The following is a 16,494-nucleotide window of genomic DNA, read 5'->3' as shown; positions in this document are numbered from 1 at the left end:
AGTTTTCCCCACAGCCAGTTCTTTAATGAAGCTATGAGTCATGGCATGCAGGATGGGTCATGGTGGAGAGTTTTTGACAAAACATGGTCCTATGGAGAAGGGAATGGCAAACCACTTCAGTATTCTTGCCTCGAGAATCCCATGAACAGTATGAAAAGGTAAGAAGAAATGATACCAGAAGATGAGCCTCACAGATCAGTAGGTGTCCAATATACTACTGGGAAAGAGCTGAGAAATAGCTCCAGAGAGAATGAAGAGTCTGGGCCAAAGCAGAAATGATGCCCAGTTGCGGATATGTCTGGTGGTGAAAGTAAAGTCCGATGCTGTAAAACCACTATTGCATAGGAACCTGGAATATTATTAGGTCCATGAATCAAGGTAAATTGGACATGGTTAAGCAGGAGATGGCAGGAGTGAACATTGACATTTTAGAAATCAGTGAACTAAAAGGTACAGGAATGGGTGAATTTAATTCAGATGTCTATTGTATCTACTACTGCGGGCAAGAATCCCTTAGGAGAAATGGAGTAGCCCTCATAGTCAACAAAAGTCTGAAATGCAGTACTTGGGTGCAATCTCAAAAACAATAGACTGACCTCTGTTTGTTTTCAAGGCAAATCATTTAAGATCAGTAATCCAAATCTATGCCCCAAACACTGATTTTGAGGAAGCTTAAGTTGACCAGTTCTATGAAGATCTACAACACTTTCCAGAACTAACACCAAAAAAGGGTGTCCTTTTCATCATAGGGGATTGGAGTGCAGAAGTAGAAAGTCAAGAGACCCCTGGAGTAACAGGCAAGTTTGGCCTTGGAGTACAAAATGAAGCAGGGAAAAGGCTAACAGAGTTTTGTCAAGAGAACATGCTGGTCATAGCATACACCCTTTTCCAACAACACAAGAGAGGACTCTACACATGGACATCACCAGATGGTCAATGCCGAAATCAGATTAATTATATTCTTTGCAGCTGAAGATGGAGAAGCTCTATACATTTGGCAAAAACAAGACCTGGAGCTGACTGTGGCTCAGATCATCAGTTCCTTATTGCACAATTCAGGCCTAAATTGAAGAAAGTAGGGAAAACTCTAGCCCATTCAGGTATGGCTTAAATAAAATGCCTTATGATTATGCAGTGGAGGTGACGAGTAGATTCAAGGGATTAGATCTGGTAGATACAGTGCCTGAAGAACTATGGATGGAGGTTAGTAGCATTGTACTAACTAGGAGGCAGTGACCAAAACCATCTTAAAGACAAACAAATGCAAGAAGGCAAAGTGGTTGTCTGAGGAGACTTTACAAATAGCTGAGGAAAGAAGAGTTCTGAAAGGCAAGAGAGAAAGGGAAAATATATCCAACTGAATTCAGAGTTCCAGAGAATAGCAAGGAGAGATAGGAAAGCCTTGTTAAATAAAGAATGCAAAGAAATAGAGGAAAATAGAAGAATAGGAAAGACTAAAGATCTCTTCAAGAAAATTAGAGTTACCAAGGAAACATTTCATGTAACAATGGGCATGATAAAGGGAAGAAATAGTAAGGACCTAACAGAAACAGAAGAGACTAAGAAGAGGTGGCAAGAATACACAGAAGAACTATACAAAAAAAAAAGTCGTAATGACACAGGATCCACAATAGTGTGGTCATTCACCTAGGCAGACATTCTGGAATGTGATGTCAAGTGGGCCTTGGGAAGCATCACTACAAACAAAGCTAGTGGAGGTGACAGAATTCCAGCTACGCTATTTCAAATCCTAAGATAAAGTGCTGCACTCAATATGCCAACAAATTTGGAAAACTCAGCAGTGGCCACAGGACTGGAAAAAGTCAATTTTCATTCCAATATCAAAGAAGGGCAATGTCAAAAAATGTTAAAACTACTGCACAGTTGTACTCATTTCACATGCTACCAAGGTAATGCTCAAAATCCTTCAAGCTAGGCTTCAACAGTATAGAAAAGGCAGAGGAAGAACCAGAGATCAAATTGCCAACATCCACTGGATCATAGAAAAAGCAACAGAATTCCAGGAAAACATCTACTTCTGCTTCATTGACTATGCTAAAGCCTTTCATTGTATTTGTCACAACAAACTATGGAAAATTCTTCAAGGGATGGGAATAACAGACCATCTTACTTGCTTCCTGAGAAACCTATATGCAGGTCAAGAAGCAACAGAACTGGACATGGAACAATGGACTGGTTCAAAATTGGGAAAGGAGTATATCAAGTATGTATATTGTCACCCTGCTTATTTAACTTACATGCAGAGTACATCATACAAAATGCCAGACTGGATGAAGCACAAATGGAATGAAGATTGCTGAGAGAAATATCAATAACCTCAGATATGCAGATGACACCACCCTTATGGCAGAAAGTGAAGAACTCAAGAGGCTCTTGATGAAACTGAAAGAGGAGAGTGAAAAAGCTGGCTTAAAACTCAACATTAAAAAATGAAGATCATGGTATCCAGTCTCATCACTTCATGGCAAATAGATGAGGAAACAATGGAAACAGTGACACATTTTATTTTCTTGGACTTCAAAATTACCGTGGATTATGAGTGCAGCCACGAAATTAAAAGTCACTTGCTTCTTGAAAGAAAAGCTATGGCAAACCTAGATAGCATATTAAAAAGCAGAGACATCACTTTGTTGACAAAGGTCTGTATAATCAAAGCTATAGTTTTTCTAGTAATCATGTATGGATGTGAGAGTCTGACCATAAAGAAGGCTGAGCGCTGAAGAACTGGTATTACTGAAATGTGGTGCTAGAGAAGACCCTTGAGAGTCCTTTGGATAAAAAGGAGATCAAACTAGTGAATTCTATAAGAAGTCAACCCTGAATATTCATTGTAAGGACTGATGCTAAAGCTGAAGCTCTAATATTTTGGCCACCTGATGTGAAGCGGCAACTCATTGGAAAAGACCCTGATTCTGGGAAAGATTGAAGGCAGGAGAAGGGGATGACAGGACGAGACGGTTGGGTGGCATCAGTGAACTAAATGGACATGGTTTTGAGCAAACTACAGAATATAGTGGAGGACAGGAAAGCCTGTCATCCTGTGGTTCATGGGCTTGCAAAGAGTCAGACAGGACTTAGCAACTGAACAACAACAATTTTAAAGCAGACATTCTTTATGGACTACGTCCACAGGTTTTTCAGAAGAGTTGGCCTGCCTCCCAAACCATGCCACAAAATGTACAGTTGTACCTTTCAGATCTGGCTAACTAAACATGCATTTCATTTTCAGTTGTAGACTCAACGTGCATGAGATAAAGAAGCAACATTTGAGGGTTGAGTTTTAGTAGCAACAGGGATGTGCATAAAATTGAGCTTTGCTTTACCTTAGGATTCTCTCTCACTAGTGACTAATGGACACTTTTGAGAGTATTCAAGGTATTACTTACATGCTTGTGGCCTGTTTATCTACTGCAGTTGCATTCAGTGAGTTCATTTCTAAAAGATTTCATTTCTTTTTTCTGGAAGGAATTTCTGTCATTTATTTGAGAAGGCAGTACTTTTCTTGCTCCCTGCACATCAACCGAACACTGCATTCTCCCTCACACAGCATCCATCAAAAAACAGTCATCAAGGAAAGAATGTAGGGGAAAAAAGAATCTTCCCACGTAACTGGGCATCTTTTCAGACAAAGCTAATGAGGCATCAGACAGTCATATTAGAAGGCACTATATAAACACAGGCAGGAAGGGTAGTGCTAACACTCTTTCCCTCTATTAATAACTAAAAATAATCTGTAATTTAAAGCTATATATTAATAGAATATGGCCCATTTTGTTTCAGTTCAGTTCAGTTCATTTCAGTCGCTCAGCCATGTCCGACTCTTTGTGACCCCATGAATCGCAGCACGCCAGGCCTCCCTGTCCATCACCAACTCCCGGAGTTCACCCAGACTCAGTCCATTGAGTCAGTGATGCCATCCAGCCATCTAATCCTCCATCGTCCCCTTCTCCTCCTGCCCCCAATCCCTCCCAGCATCAGAGTCTTTTCCAATGAGTCAACTCTTCCCATGAGGTGGCCAAAGTACTGGAGTTTCAGCTTTAGCATCATTCCTTCCAAAGAAATCCCAGGGCTGATCTCCTTCAGAATGGACTGGTTGGATCTCCTTGCAGTCCAAGGGACTCTCAAGAGTCTTCTCCAACACCACAGTTCAAAAGCATCAATTCTGCGGTGCTCAGCTTTCTTCACAGTCCAACTCTCACATGCATACATGACCACTGGAAAAACCATAGCCTTGACTAGATGGACCTTTGCTGGCAAAGTAATGTCTCTGCTTTTCAATGTGCTATCTAGGTTGGTCATAACTTTTCTTCCAAGGAGTAAGTGTCTTTTAATTTCATGGCTAAAGTCACCATTGGCAGTGATTTTGGAGCCCCCAAAATTAAAGTCTGACACTGTTTCCACTGTTTCCCCATCTATTTGCCATGAAGTGATGGGACCAGAGGCCATGATCTTTGTTTTCTGAATGTTGAGTTTTAAGCCAACTTTTTCACTCTCCTCTTTCACTTTCATCAAGAGGCTTTTTAGTTCCTCTTCACTTTCTGCCATAAGGGTGGTGTCATCTGCATATCTGAGGTTATTGAAATATCTCCCGGCAATCTTGATTCCAGCTTGTGGTTCTTCCAGCCCAGTGTTTCTCATGATGTACTCTGCATATAAGTTAAATAAGCAGGGTGACAATATACAGCCTTGACGTACTCCTTTTCCTATTTGGAACCAGTCTGGTGTTCCACGTCCAGTTCTAACTGTTGCTTCCTGACCTGTATACAGATTTCTCAAGAGGTAGGTCAGGTGGTCTGGTTTTCCCATCTCTTTCAGAATTTCCCACAGTTTATTGTGATCCACACAGTCAAAGGCTTTGGCATAGTCAATAAAGCAGAAATAGATGTTTTTCTGGAACTCTCTTTCTTTTCCAATGATCCAGCGGATGTTGGCAATTTGGTCTCTGGTTCCTCTGCCTTTTCTAAAACCAGCTTGAACAACTGGACGTTCACTGTTCATGTATTGCTGAAGCCTGGCTTGGAGAATTTTGAGCATTACTTTACTAGCGTGTGAGATGAGTGCAATTGAGTGGTAGTTTGAGCATTCTTTGACATTGCCTTTCTTTGGGATTGGAATGAAAACTGACCTTTTCCAGTCTTGTGGCCACTGCTGAGTTTTCCAAATTTGCTGGCATATTGAGTGCAGCACTTTCACAGCACCATCTTTTAGGATTTGAAATAGCTCAACTGGAATTCCATCACCTGCACTAGCTTGTTCTAGTGATGCTCTCTAAGGCCCACTTGACTTCACATTCTAGGATGTCTGGCTCCAGGTGAGTGATCACACCATCATGATTATCTGGGTTGTGAAGATCTTTTTTGTACAGTTCTTCTGTGTATTCTTGCCACCTCTTCTTAATATCTTCTGCTTCTGTTAGGTCCATACCATCTCTGTCCTTTATCGAGCCCATCTTTGCATGAAATGTTCCCTTGGTATCTCTAATTTTCTTGAAGAGATCTCTAGTCTTTCCCATTCTGTTGTTTTCCTCTATTTCTTTGCACTGATTGCTGAGGAAGGCTTTCCTATCTCTTCTTGCTATTCTTTGGAACTCTGTATTCAGTTGCTTATATATTTCCTTTTCTCCTTTGCTTTTGGCTTTTCTTCTTTTCACACGTATTTGTAAGACCTCCTCAGATAGCCATTTTGCTTTTTTGCGTTTCTTTTCCATGGGGATAGTCTTGATCCCTGTCTCCTGTACAATGCCACAAACCTCAGTCCATAGTTCATCAGGCACTCTATCAGATCTAGTCCCTTAAATCTATTTCTCACTTCCACTGTATAATCATAAGGGATTTGATTTAGGTCATACCTGAATGGTGTAGTGGTTTTCCCTACTTTCTTCAATTTCAGTCTGAATTGGCAATAAGGAGTTCATGATCTGAGCCACAGTCAGCTCCCGGTCTTGTTTATGCTGGCTGTATAGAGCTTCTCCAACTTTGGCTGCAAAGAATATAATCAATTTGATTTTGGTGTTGGCCATCTGGTGATGTCCATGTGTAGAGTTTTCTCTTTTGTTGTTGGAAGAGGGCATTTACTATGACCAGTGCATTTTCTTGGCCAAACTCTATTAGTCTTTGCCCTTCTTCATTCCATATTCCAAGGCCAAATTTGCCTGTTACTCCAGGTGTTTCTTGACTTCCGACTTTTGCACTCCAGTCCCCTATAATGAAAAGGACATCTTTTTTGGGTGTTAGTTCTAAAAGGTCTTGTAGGTCTTCATAGAACTGTTCAACTTCAGCGTTACTGGTTGGGGCATAGACTTGGATTACCATTTTTTTTAGTGAACATAATAAATGCAGCTCCTCCTATACATATTATAAAAAAATATATTAAAGAAATGCTTGACCTGGAAGAAAACCTGGCATATACTTCAGCTCAGAATTTATCAGGAGTTTTGTTAGCTTATTGTCCTAATAATTCATTTGTTTGTTTGTTTACTATAACACTAATGAACAAAATAGTCTAACAGGATGGCTAATTACATGAGGTACATATTGATGACACTTAGAAGTCGGTACAATTATGATTTTATAATTACTGCCTATAGCAAATACACTGAGCCCCATGAGAGCCAAAGCAATAACCTAGAAACACTTTGCTTTCCTGCTGGAAGTGTATCTTGTGATACCCTTTTTGGTAATTTCAGTTAGACCTTGACTGCAACAGTCAACTGATCATACTGGACTTTATTATGCTAAGACAAATTTTATCTTTGATTCAGTATTCTATGTATGTGGTAATACAGATATTAGAACTGCATCACATTCCTATTGTATCTGGTATAGCTTTAACCCTGGTGCAAAGTTATGGTTTCTCCTTGCTAATTTAGTTCTATCTATAAGACTGACTAGAGTTCTGTAAGATGATGTCCTGCTTTGATGATGATGTAGGATGATGCCTTTGACTTCCTAAAAAGAGTACCTCTATTTGGAATGTATTTAATATGAGATTTCAAGAAGTTAAAGATGATAAAGATTAGAAGGACTGGATGTCAAGTTATGAAAGATAATTTGTCAAAAATTTAACTGAATTATTATAATTTAATGAACAAACAATTTAATTATTAATAAATTTAATGACATGTATACACAGTAATAGGGGCTTCCCAGGGGCCTCAGCAGTAAAGAATCCACTTGCAAAGCAGGAGACACAGGTTCAATCTCTGGGTCAGGAAGATCTCTGGAGAGGGAAATGGCATCCCACTCCAGTATTCTTGCCTGGAAAACCCCATGGACAGAGGAGCCTGACAGGCTGCAGCCCATGTGGTTGCAAAGAATTGGACATGACTTAGTGACTAAATAGCAGCAGCAGCATACACAATAATGTTTGCTTAGTATGATCAGAGTTATTGGAAAGCAAACGTCTGTATGGAAAAAATCTTTACCTGATTCATAATGTGTTAACTTATATTTTACCTCGTTTAGCATACTTGAAGGAAAATGAACATTTATGATGTAACTATATCTATTATGATCTAACTATTATACTGGGTGCTGTATGTACTTTAGTGCACTTAATGCTCACTTTGATACTAGCTAGTAAAGAGGAGGAGCCTGGTAGGCTGCAGTCCATGGGGTCGCTAGGAGTTGGACACGACTGAGTGACTTCACTTTCACTTTTCACTTTCATGCATTGGAGAAGGAAATGGCAACCCACTCCAGTGTTCTTGCCTGGAGAATCCCAGGGACGGGGGAGCCTGGTGGGCTTCTGTCTATGGGGTCGCACAGAGTCAGACACGACTGAAGCGACTTAGCAGCAGCAGCAGCAGCAGCAGCAGTAAAGAGGAAATGTAACTTGCTCATGGTCAAGGAGACAGGTTTACTCAGGGCTGTTTTACTAAAGCTACACAGTAATGTTTCCTCATTTAAATACACCAAAAGCCACTTTAAAGATCATTAACTTGGTTAAAAGCTATAAGAAAAATGAATGCTTCTATTTTTATTGCTTATTTTTGAATATTTTCAGTAGTAATGATTAGAAGCTGAAAACAGCTAAATGGTTGAACATATATAATTTGCTTCTTACAGAGCATGTTTCATCTCATGACTCCCAAAACTAATTACGATACTAGATTTATCTATTAATTTCAAAAAGAAAGTAAATACTGTTATGCTGAGAGTCCATAAATACCAACCTACTTGGTCCTAAAGGAGCTGGTCTCCAATCTATGAAGCACTTCATAGTCATTACCAATTCAGGAGCCAAGAAGTCTTCAAGCACTGACTCTCTTGACTGCTTCTAAGCTCTCTCGCAGATGCCCCAGACAACTCAGGGTCTTCTTTTCTCCTAGATTCACTAAGAACCCATTTTGCTTTTTCCTAATGTTTTTAACCATCCATTTACATTTCCATAGTCTCACAATTAATTTATTAAAGTCACAACTTTAGATTTATTATGTGGTTGTTGATGGGTGTCATTATTTTACCTGTATTATTGACTGATTTATTGATTGATTAACTTAACACACAGTATTGAGAGTGAATCACATGTAAGACTCTAATCTGGATGTCCTAGGATGAAATAAGATGACTGTTAATTGATGCTTGACTTCAAGAGGGTTAGTTGCTATCTAATGAGCAAGACAAGCATAGGAAGAACAAACTATAATTCATACCAGAATTTGATTAAGATACATGTAATGGGAGAAACAAGTGATTAACTTTTTCTTAGGGGAACAAATCATATCATTTCTTGGCTCAAAACCTTTAGTGTTTCTCCACTATGCTTAGGCTTACACAGTCTGTATCCAACATTCATTTATTCAACGATGACTTAATTTTAACCATTCCAACCTTATCTAATCACTAGCCTCCAGTACTCAATACACCCTTAATACATTCATTATAATCCTGATAAAACTACCTCCTCCAGAAAGTGTTCCTTGACCAGGCCCATCTAAAATGCTTTCTTTCTTTTGGCAACCTGTGCAATTTAATATAATCATTTAATACATTGGATTAATAAATGCTTCCCCCCCGCCAAGTACTGGAGAAGGCAATGGCACCCCACTCCAGTACTCTTGCCTGGAAAATCCCATGGACGGAGAAGCCTGGTGGGTTGCTGGCTATGGGGTTGCACAGAGTCAGACACGACTGAACGAGTTCACTTTCACTTTTCACTTTCATGGATTGGAGAAGGAAATGGCAACCCACTCCAGTGTTCTTGCCTGGAGAATCCCAGGGACGGGGGAGCCTGGTGGGCTGCCATCTATGGGGTCGCACAGAGTTGGACACGACTGAAGCGACTTAGCAGCAGCAGCCCCAAGTACTTAACTGCAATTCAAACCTCCTAGAAAGAGATCAAGTCTATATTTCTTTCTCTGTAGTATCTCATGTTATATATGATAAAGAGCCAGTAAATATTTGGTGATTGATCTATCTCAGACATCAGAGAGCCTGTTTGGTTGATTATTTTTACCTTTGCTGAGAGGTTCCCTGTAGAAGGAGTCTTTGAGGATGATTATGTTGCTGAGGCTAAAATGCAGTAATATTTATTATCTATTATAATGGTTTGTATCTGTATTTTTTTTCTAATTTGGCTGTAGTATCTTTTTAAGATCAAATTTTCACCACTGAGATTGTATTGTCATTGAAAATAAGAAATAAAATTCAATTTACCATCAACTTATCATAAAATACCAATCAATGTGTGAAAAGAGCTTGGCTAGAAAAACAAAACAAAACAAAACATATATTCAATGCAGTATAACATACATACTACACATTGCGATATTTGCACAAATCCCAAGAATATAGCTTGATGAATAACCATCACACAGATCAAGAAACAGCATATTCCCAGTACTTCAAAAGTTCCTTTCTACTTCCCTCTATTGTCATAGATTTTCCAAAATATTCTTTTTTCCAGTTTGCATTCCCTTCATCAGTATGCAAAATTCTCAGTTCTTCCATTTCTTCAGTACCCCTTAGTTTCGTTAAAATATTTAACTTTGGCTATTCTAAGTTTTTCAAGGGGTGTGTAATGTTATGTTTTATTTTACAATTCCTGATAACTAACGAGACTAGCATGTTTTCCTGTGTTTACTGGCCATTGGTATATCCTCTTTTATGAAACACCTTAGACTTTTGCTCATTTTTCTATTAAGTTCTTCATATACTTGGCATAAGTGTTACTTGTTTATAAATGTTTCAGACACTATTTTCTCCTCTCTGTGGCTAACCTCTTATACTCTCTTGAAGGTTTCTTCTGAGATACAGAATTTCTTAGTTTTAATTTAAGATTAATGATATTTTAGTTCTGTTTAGAAAATCTTTGCCTATTGCAAAGATTTGAAGACAACTTCTTGCATTATTTTCTAGAAGCCTTACTCTGGCACCATTAACATTTAGATTAATAATCCATCTGGAATTGATTTTTGTATATGGTCTTAGTTAGCAGTCAACATTCAGTTGATTCCATGTACTCATCCAATTAACTCAGGATCATCTACTGAAAAGTCCATCCTTTCCCAGAATCACTTTTTGCAGTATCATTTTTGTAATAATGTCAGTTCAGTTCAGTTCAGTCGCTCAGTCGTGTCCACCTCTATGAGACCCCATGAATCACAGCATGCCAGGCCTCACTGTCCATAACCAACTCCCGGAGTCTACCCAAACCCATGTTCATTGAGTTGGTGATGCCATCCAGCCATCTCATCCTCTGTCGTCCCCTTCTCCTCCTGCCCCCAATCCTTCCCAGCATTAGGGTCTTTTCCAATGAGTCAACTCTTTACATGAGGTGGCCAAAGTACTGGAGTTTCAGCTTCAACATCAGTCCTTTCAATGAACACCCAGGACTGATCTCCTTTAGGATGGACTGGTAGGATCTCCTTCCAGTCCAAGGGACTCGCAAGAGTCTTCGCCAACACCACAGTTCAAAAGCATCAATTCTGCGGTGCTCAGCTTTCTTCACAGTCCAACTCTCACATCCATACATGACCACTGGAAAAACCATAGCCTTGACTAGATGGACCTTTGTTGGCAAAGTAATGTCTCTGCTTTTCAATATGCTATCTAAGTTGGTCATAACTTTCCTTCCAAGGAGTAAGCAAGTGTCCTTAAATGCCTGGGTGTTTTTCTGGATTTTCTCTTTTGCTCTAGTTCTGCAATTTCTGTTCTGGACCTCCTCTACCCTTTTGCTAATACTGCTGCTGCTGCTGCTAAGTCACTTCAGTCATGTCCGACTCTGTGTGACCCCATAGACGGCAGCCCACCAGGCTCCCCTGTCCCTGGGATTCTCCAGGCAAGAACACTACATTGTCTTAATTATCATAGCTTTATTATAAAACTTTGGGGCTTCCCTAGTGGTTCAGGAGTAAAGGATCCGCCTGCAAAGCAGGAGTGCAGGAGACTCAAGTTTGATCCCTGGATGAGGACAATCCCCTGCAGAAGGAAATGGCAACCCACTACAGTATTCTTGTCTTGAAAATTCCATGGACCAAGGAGTCTAGAAGGGTAGTCTATTGGGTCCCAAAGAATTGGACAAGACTTAGCAACTACAATAGCAACATTATAGAACTAATAATCTTCCACTTTTGTTCTTATTTAAAATTATCTCAGTTATTCTTGGTCATTTAGATTAAGTGTATACATTTCCATAAAATATAATCTGAGGACCTTTTATTGAAGGGGGTTGCAGTGATCAAGTTGGAGAGAATTCAGTGTTTCAAATTATGAAAAAGTCTTGATTAATTTTTCCTTAACATATTATATCATCTTTGTATAGAGTTTGTGCTAGTTTTTGAAATTACATTTATTGTTAGATGTTTCATGTTTAACATTGTCATTGTAAATGTGACTTCTTAAATTTATTTTATACAAATTTGTTGCTGTTATATAAACATAAAGTTGCTTTGAAATATAACACTGGCCTTGTATCTAGTGACTTTGCTAAATGCAGTTATTAATTCCAAAGGAATGCCATGTTAACTGCATTAACTCCTAAACTGATTAGGAGTCAGGCCAATGAAGAAGGCAAAATACATATCAGGATGAGTTTTTCTGAAGGTTCTTGGGATAAAAAACATGGAACACAAAGGCAAAGAATGAAGTAAGTAACAGGTAAGCAGTTTTGTTTGTTGTTATGGTTTAGTCACTAAGTCCTGTCCTACTCTTTTGTGACCCCATGGACTGTAGCCTACCAGGCTTCTCTGTCCATGGGATTTCCCAGGCAAGAATACTACAGTGGGTTGCCATTTCCTTCTCCAGGGGATCTTCCTGGGCTAGGGATCGAACTCACGTTTCTTGCATTGGCAGGAGGATTCTTGACCACTGAGCCACCAGGGAAGCCAAGAAGTCTTAGGAAGGCTTTTAAAGAAGGAAAGAAATTAGATGAATTGGAACAAAGCCTTAACATAAGCACAATTTGGAGTTGGATGAATTTCATTTCATAATAAAGACCTGATTAATCTATTTGGGAAAGCTTGAAGTCGGAAAACTTTCACAGAGCTAGAACTTGGAGATGTGCTTTCTTCGAAGTTTTATTAACAAATGGCCAGGCAAAAGGTTTTATTCCAACTGCCGTGAATCACATCTGCGTCTCATCTGGTATAATCTAAGCCTCTGTATGTGTCTGTCTTTCACAACATGTGTACCAGATAATTTAGATTACAGTGAAACAATTAATATAAGCCACCATGTTTTCTCTCATGCCAGATACTTTGAATGAATCATCACATACATTATATCCATTCCTTTAATAAGCTCAAAATCCTCCATGATAGATGGGATTATTTTAAGCTTATAAACATAGTTTATTTGTTGGAGCTCTCTTGTTCTAAGAAAGAGAAAACTTGTTTGAAAAAGTTTAAGCAGAAAGTTTAATTTGTAGGGAGAAGTATGCCAGGTTGGAGAAGGGCATGGCAACCTACTCCAGTATTCTGGCCTGGAGAATCCCACGGAGGACAGAGGAGCCTGGCGGGCTACAGTCCATGGGGTCACAAAGAGCTGGACATGACCGAAGTGACAGCACGCATGCACACACCTATGCTAGGCTATCTCAGAATAAACCATCTGTGAGACTGCAGCTGGGCTCTGCAGACAGCTGGATAGACATAGATCTCAAGGCCATCAGGATACTGTCTATCATCACTGTTCTGTTTGTGGACTTAGTTTTCCTCCCCCTCTGTTTCTTTCTCCTGTTTATTTCTGGTTTTCTCTTCAAAATGGAAACACTGTTGCTAATGACTCCTGAGCTTTATATCTTTCAGCCTAACTGCTGTTACTCAAAAAAAAAAAAAAAAAAAAAGAAAGAAAAAAATGCCTGGGAAGAGATTCATTAGCTCAATTTTGTCCAGGTACTCACAGGTGACATATGGCAGGAACATACAGTATTATGTGAACTATATGAAATCAGCACTATCTTCTTAAGAAGAGCAATTTCATCATTCAATCTAATAATTATAGCTAATAGCTAATTGAGTGCCTACTATGTGCCAAGCATTGTTCTAAGCACTTTACAGATGTTTACTCATTTACATTTGCAACAGCCCTAAAAGTTAAATGCTATAATCATCATTTTATAGTTTAGGAAAGTAAAGCATGAGGAATTTAACTAACTTGCCCATGATCATATAATAAGTGTAAGTACCAGGATTTTGATCCAAGTATTCCTCCAGGGTCTATTACAACATATAGTAATGGAGAGCATTATAGACAATTGGGGGAAAGATACTTGAAGTGGTAGGTCAGGAGTATATGCCACACGCTCAGTCCCACTGTTGTCTACTGCTTCAATATGTTGGCAAGGAAATGGAGGCCCAGAGAGGAGGATAAGAAACCCATATATGACCACACAGCCAGTAAACGACAGGACTGAGACTGGAACTCAACTTTGTCTTTGTCCATTATATCATGCTCCCTATTAAATCATTGGTTTGGGGAAGAATGATAAAGTTCATATTATACTACAATAAATACCACTTCTTGTGTGTAGAGCATTCTTCTAGGTACTAATAACTATGGAATTACAAGACTTGGTTTTTGTTTTCTATTTGGAAGTAATATTATATGCATTTTGAATGTATACCTATTAAGCATTCTGTTAAGAGAAATACACTGGATATTACTTGTTTTTTTTTTCTTATTTTATTTTAAAAATTTTATTATTATTACTATGATTATTTTACAATATTGTATTGGTTTTGCCATACATCAACATGCATCCGCCACGGGTGTACACGTGTTCCCCATCCTGAACGCCCCTCCCACCTCCTTCCCCATACCATCCCTCTGGGTCCTCCCAGTGCACCAGCCCCAAGCTTCCTGTATCCTGCATCGAACCTGGACTGGCGATTCATTTCTTATATGATATTATACATGTTTTAATGCCATTCTCCCAAATCATCCCCCCCTCCCTCTCCCACAGAGTCCAAAAGACTGTTCTATACATCTGTGTCTCTTTTGCTGTCTCGCATACAGGGTTGTCATTACCATCTTTATAAATTCCATATATATGCATTAGTGTACTGTATTGGTGGAGAAGGCAATGGCACTCCACTCCAGAACTCCTGCCTGGAAAATCCCAAGGGCGGAGGAGCCTGGTAGGCTGCGGTCCATGGGGTCGCTAAGAGTCAGACATGACTGAGCGACTTCACTTTCACTTTTCACTTTCATGCACTGGAGAAGGAAATGGCAACCCACTCCAGTGTTCTTGCCTGGAGAATCCCAGGGACGGAGGAGCCTAGTAGGCTGCAGTCCATGGGGTCGCACAGAGTCGGACATAACTGAAGCGACTTAGCAGCAGCAGCAGCATACTGTATTGGTGTTTTTTTTTTCCTGGCTTACTTCACTCTGTATAATCGGCTCCAGTTTCATCCACCTCATTAGAACTGATTCAAATGTATTCTTTTTAATGGCTGAGTAATACTCCATCGTGTATATGTACCACAGCTTTCTTATCCATTCATCTGCTTATGGACATCTAGGTTGCTTCCATGTCCTGGCTATTATAAACAGTGCTGCGATGAACATTGGGGTACACGTGTCTCTTTCAATTCTGGTTTCCTCGGTGTGTATGCCAAGCAGTGGGATTGCTGAATCATATGGCTGAATCATATGGCTAATCATATGAATAAATCAAAATCTATTTCCAGTTTTTTAAGGAATCTCCACACTGTTCTCCATAGTGGCTGTACTAGTTTGCATTCCCACCAACAGTGTAAGAGGGTTCCCTTTTCTCCACATCCTCTCCAGCATTTATTGCTTGTAGACTTTTGGATAGCAGCCATTCTGACTGGTGTGAAATGGTACCTCATTGTGGTTTTGATTTGCATTTCTCTGATAATGAGTGATGTTGAGCATCTTTTCATGTGTTTGTTAGCCATCTGTACGTCTTCTTTGGAGAAATGTCTATTTAGTTCTTTGGCCCATTTTTTGATTGGGTCGTTTACTTTTCTGGAATTGAGCTGCAGGAGTTGCTTGTATATTTTTGAAATTAGTTGTTTGTCAGTTGCTTCATTTGCTATTATTTTCTCCCATTCTGAAGGCTGTCTTTTCACCTTGCTTATAGTTTCTTTTGTTGTGCAGAAGCTTTTAATTTTAATTAGATCCCATTTGTTTATTTTTGCTTTTATTTCCAATATTCTGGGAGGTGGGTCATAGAGGATCCTGCTATGATGTATGTCAGAGAGTGTTATTACTTGTTAAGTAGAAATGCCATCTGTATGTCTCCCTTGTATGTGCTCAGTTGCTTCAGTCACATCCCACTCTTCGCAAACCTGTGGACTGTAGCCTTCCAGGCTTTTCTGTTCATGGGGATTCTCCAGGCAAGAATACTGGAATGGGTTGCCATGCCCTCCTCCAGGGGATATTCTCAACCCAGGGATCGAATCAGCGTCTCATGTGTCTCCTGTATGGCAGGCAGATTCTTTATCACTGAGACACCGAGGAAGCTCATGTGTTTCCCTCAGAAATGATTATATGTGTGGGGGGGTGTCTGTTTGTAAACTCTCTCTTCTGACTCTTCACATGAAAATAGGCTGTGAGATACTTTTACATTGTTGAGAACTGATGAGGGCTTCTTAGATTTCTCAGATTCCCATTCTCTGCTCCGAGTGTCCCTGTGGAACTGAGGGAGGCCAGAGGAGCTGGAACTTTCCCGTGGATTCACTATTGTATCCTGGACTAAGTAAAAGTGAAATTGTTCTTTTGCATCCAAGTAAAACGGGGAAAAGTGGTTTGTGTGTAAAGTTTAATGGTGCAACATCAAGAACAAGACCAAACCTTAAAATAAGGCTGGCACATAGCTGATACATGCCCTACCTTGATGCTTAACTTCTTAGGTTGTAAGTGCCTTATGGGATGAGACTATGTTAATTATCTGTTTTTCTGCAGTTTTACTATGATGTGTATAGATATGGATATCTTTTCATTTATACTGCAGGTGATTTCTTGGGATTCTTGGTTCTATGAATTGATGTTTCTCCTTAGTTCTAGG

The sequence above is a fragment of the Bubalus bubalis genome, chromosome 13 (genome assembly GCF_019923935.1).
Source record: "Bubalus bubalis isolate 160015118507 breed Murrah chromosome 13, NDDB_SH_1, whole genome shotgun sequence".
Lineage (NCBI taxonomy): Eukaryota > Metazoa > Chordata > Mammalia > Artiodactyla > Bovidae > Bubalus > Bubalus bubalis.
The sequence above is the reverse complement of the archived record's forward strand: the minus strand, read 5'-3'. Positions refer to the sequence as shown.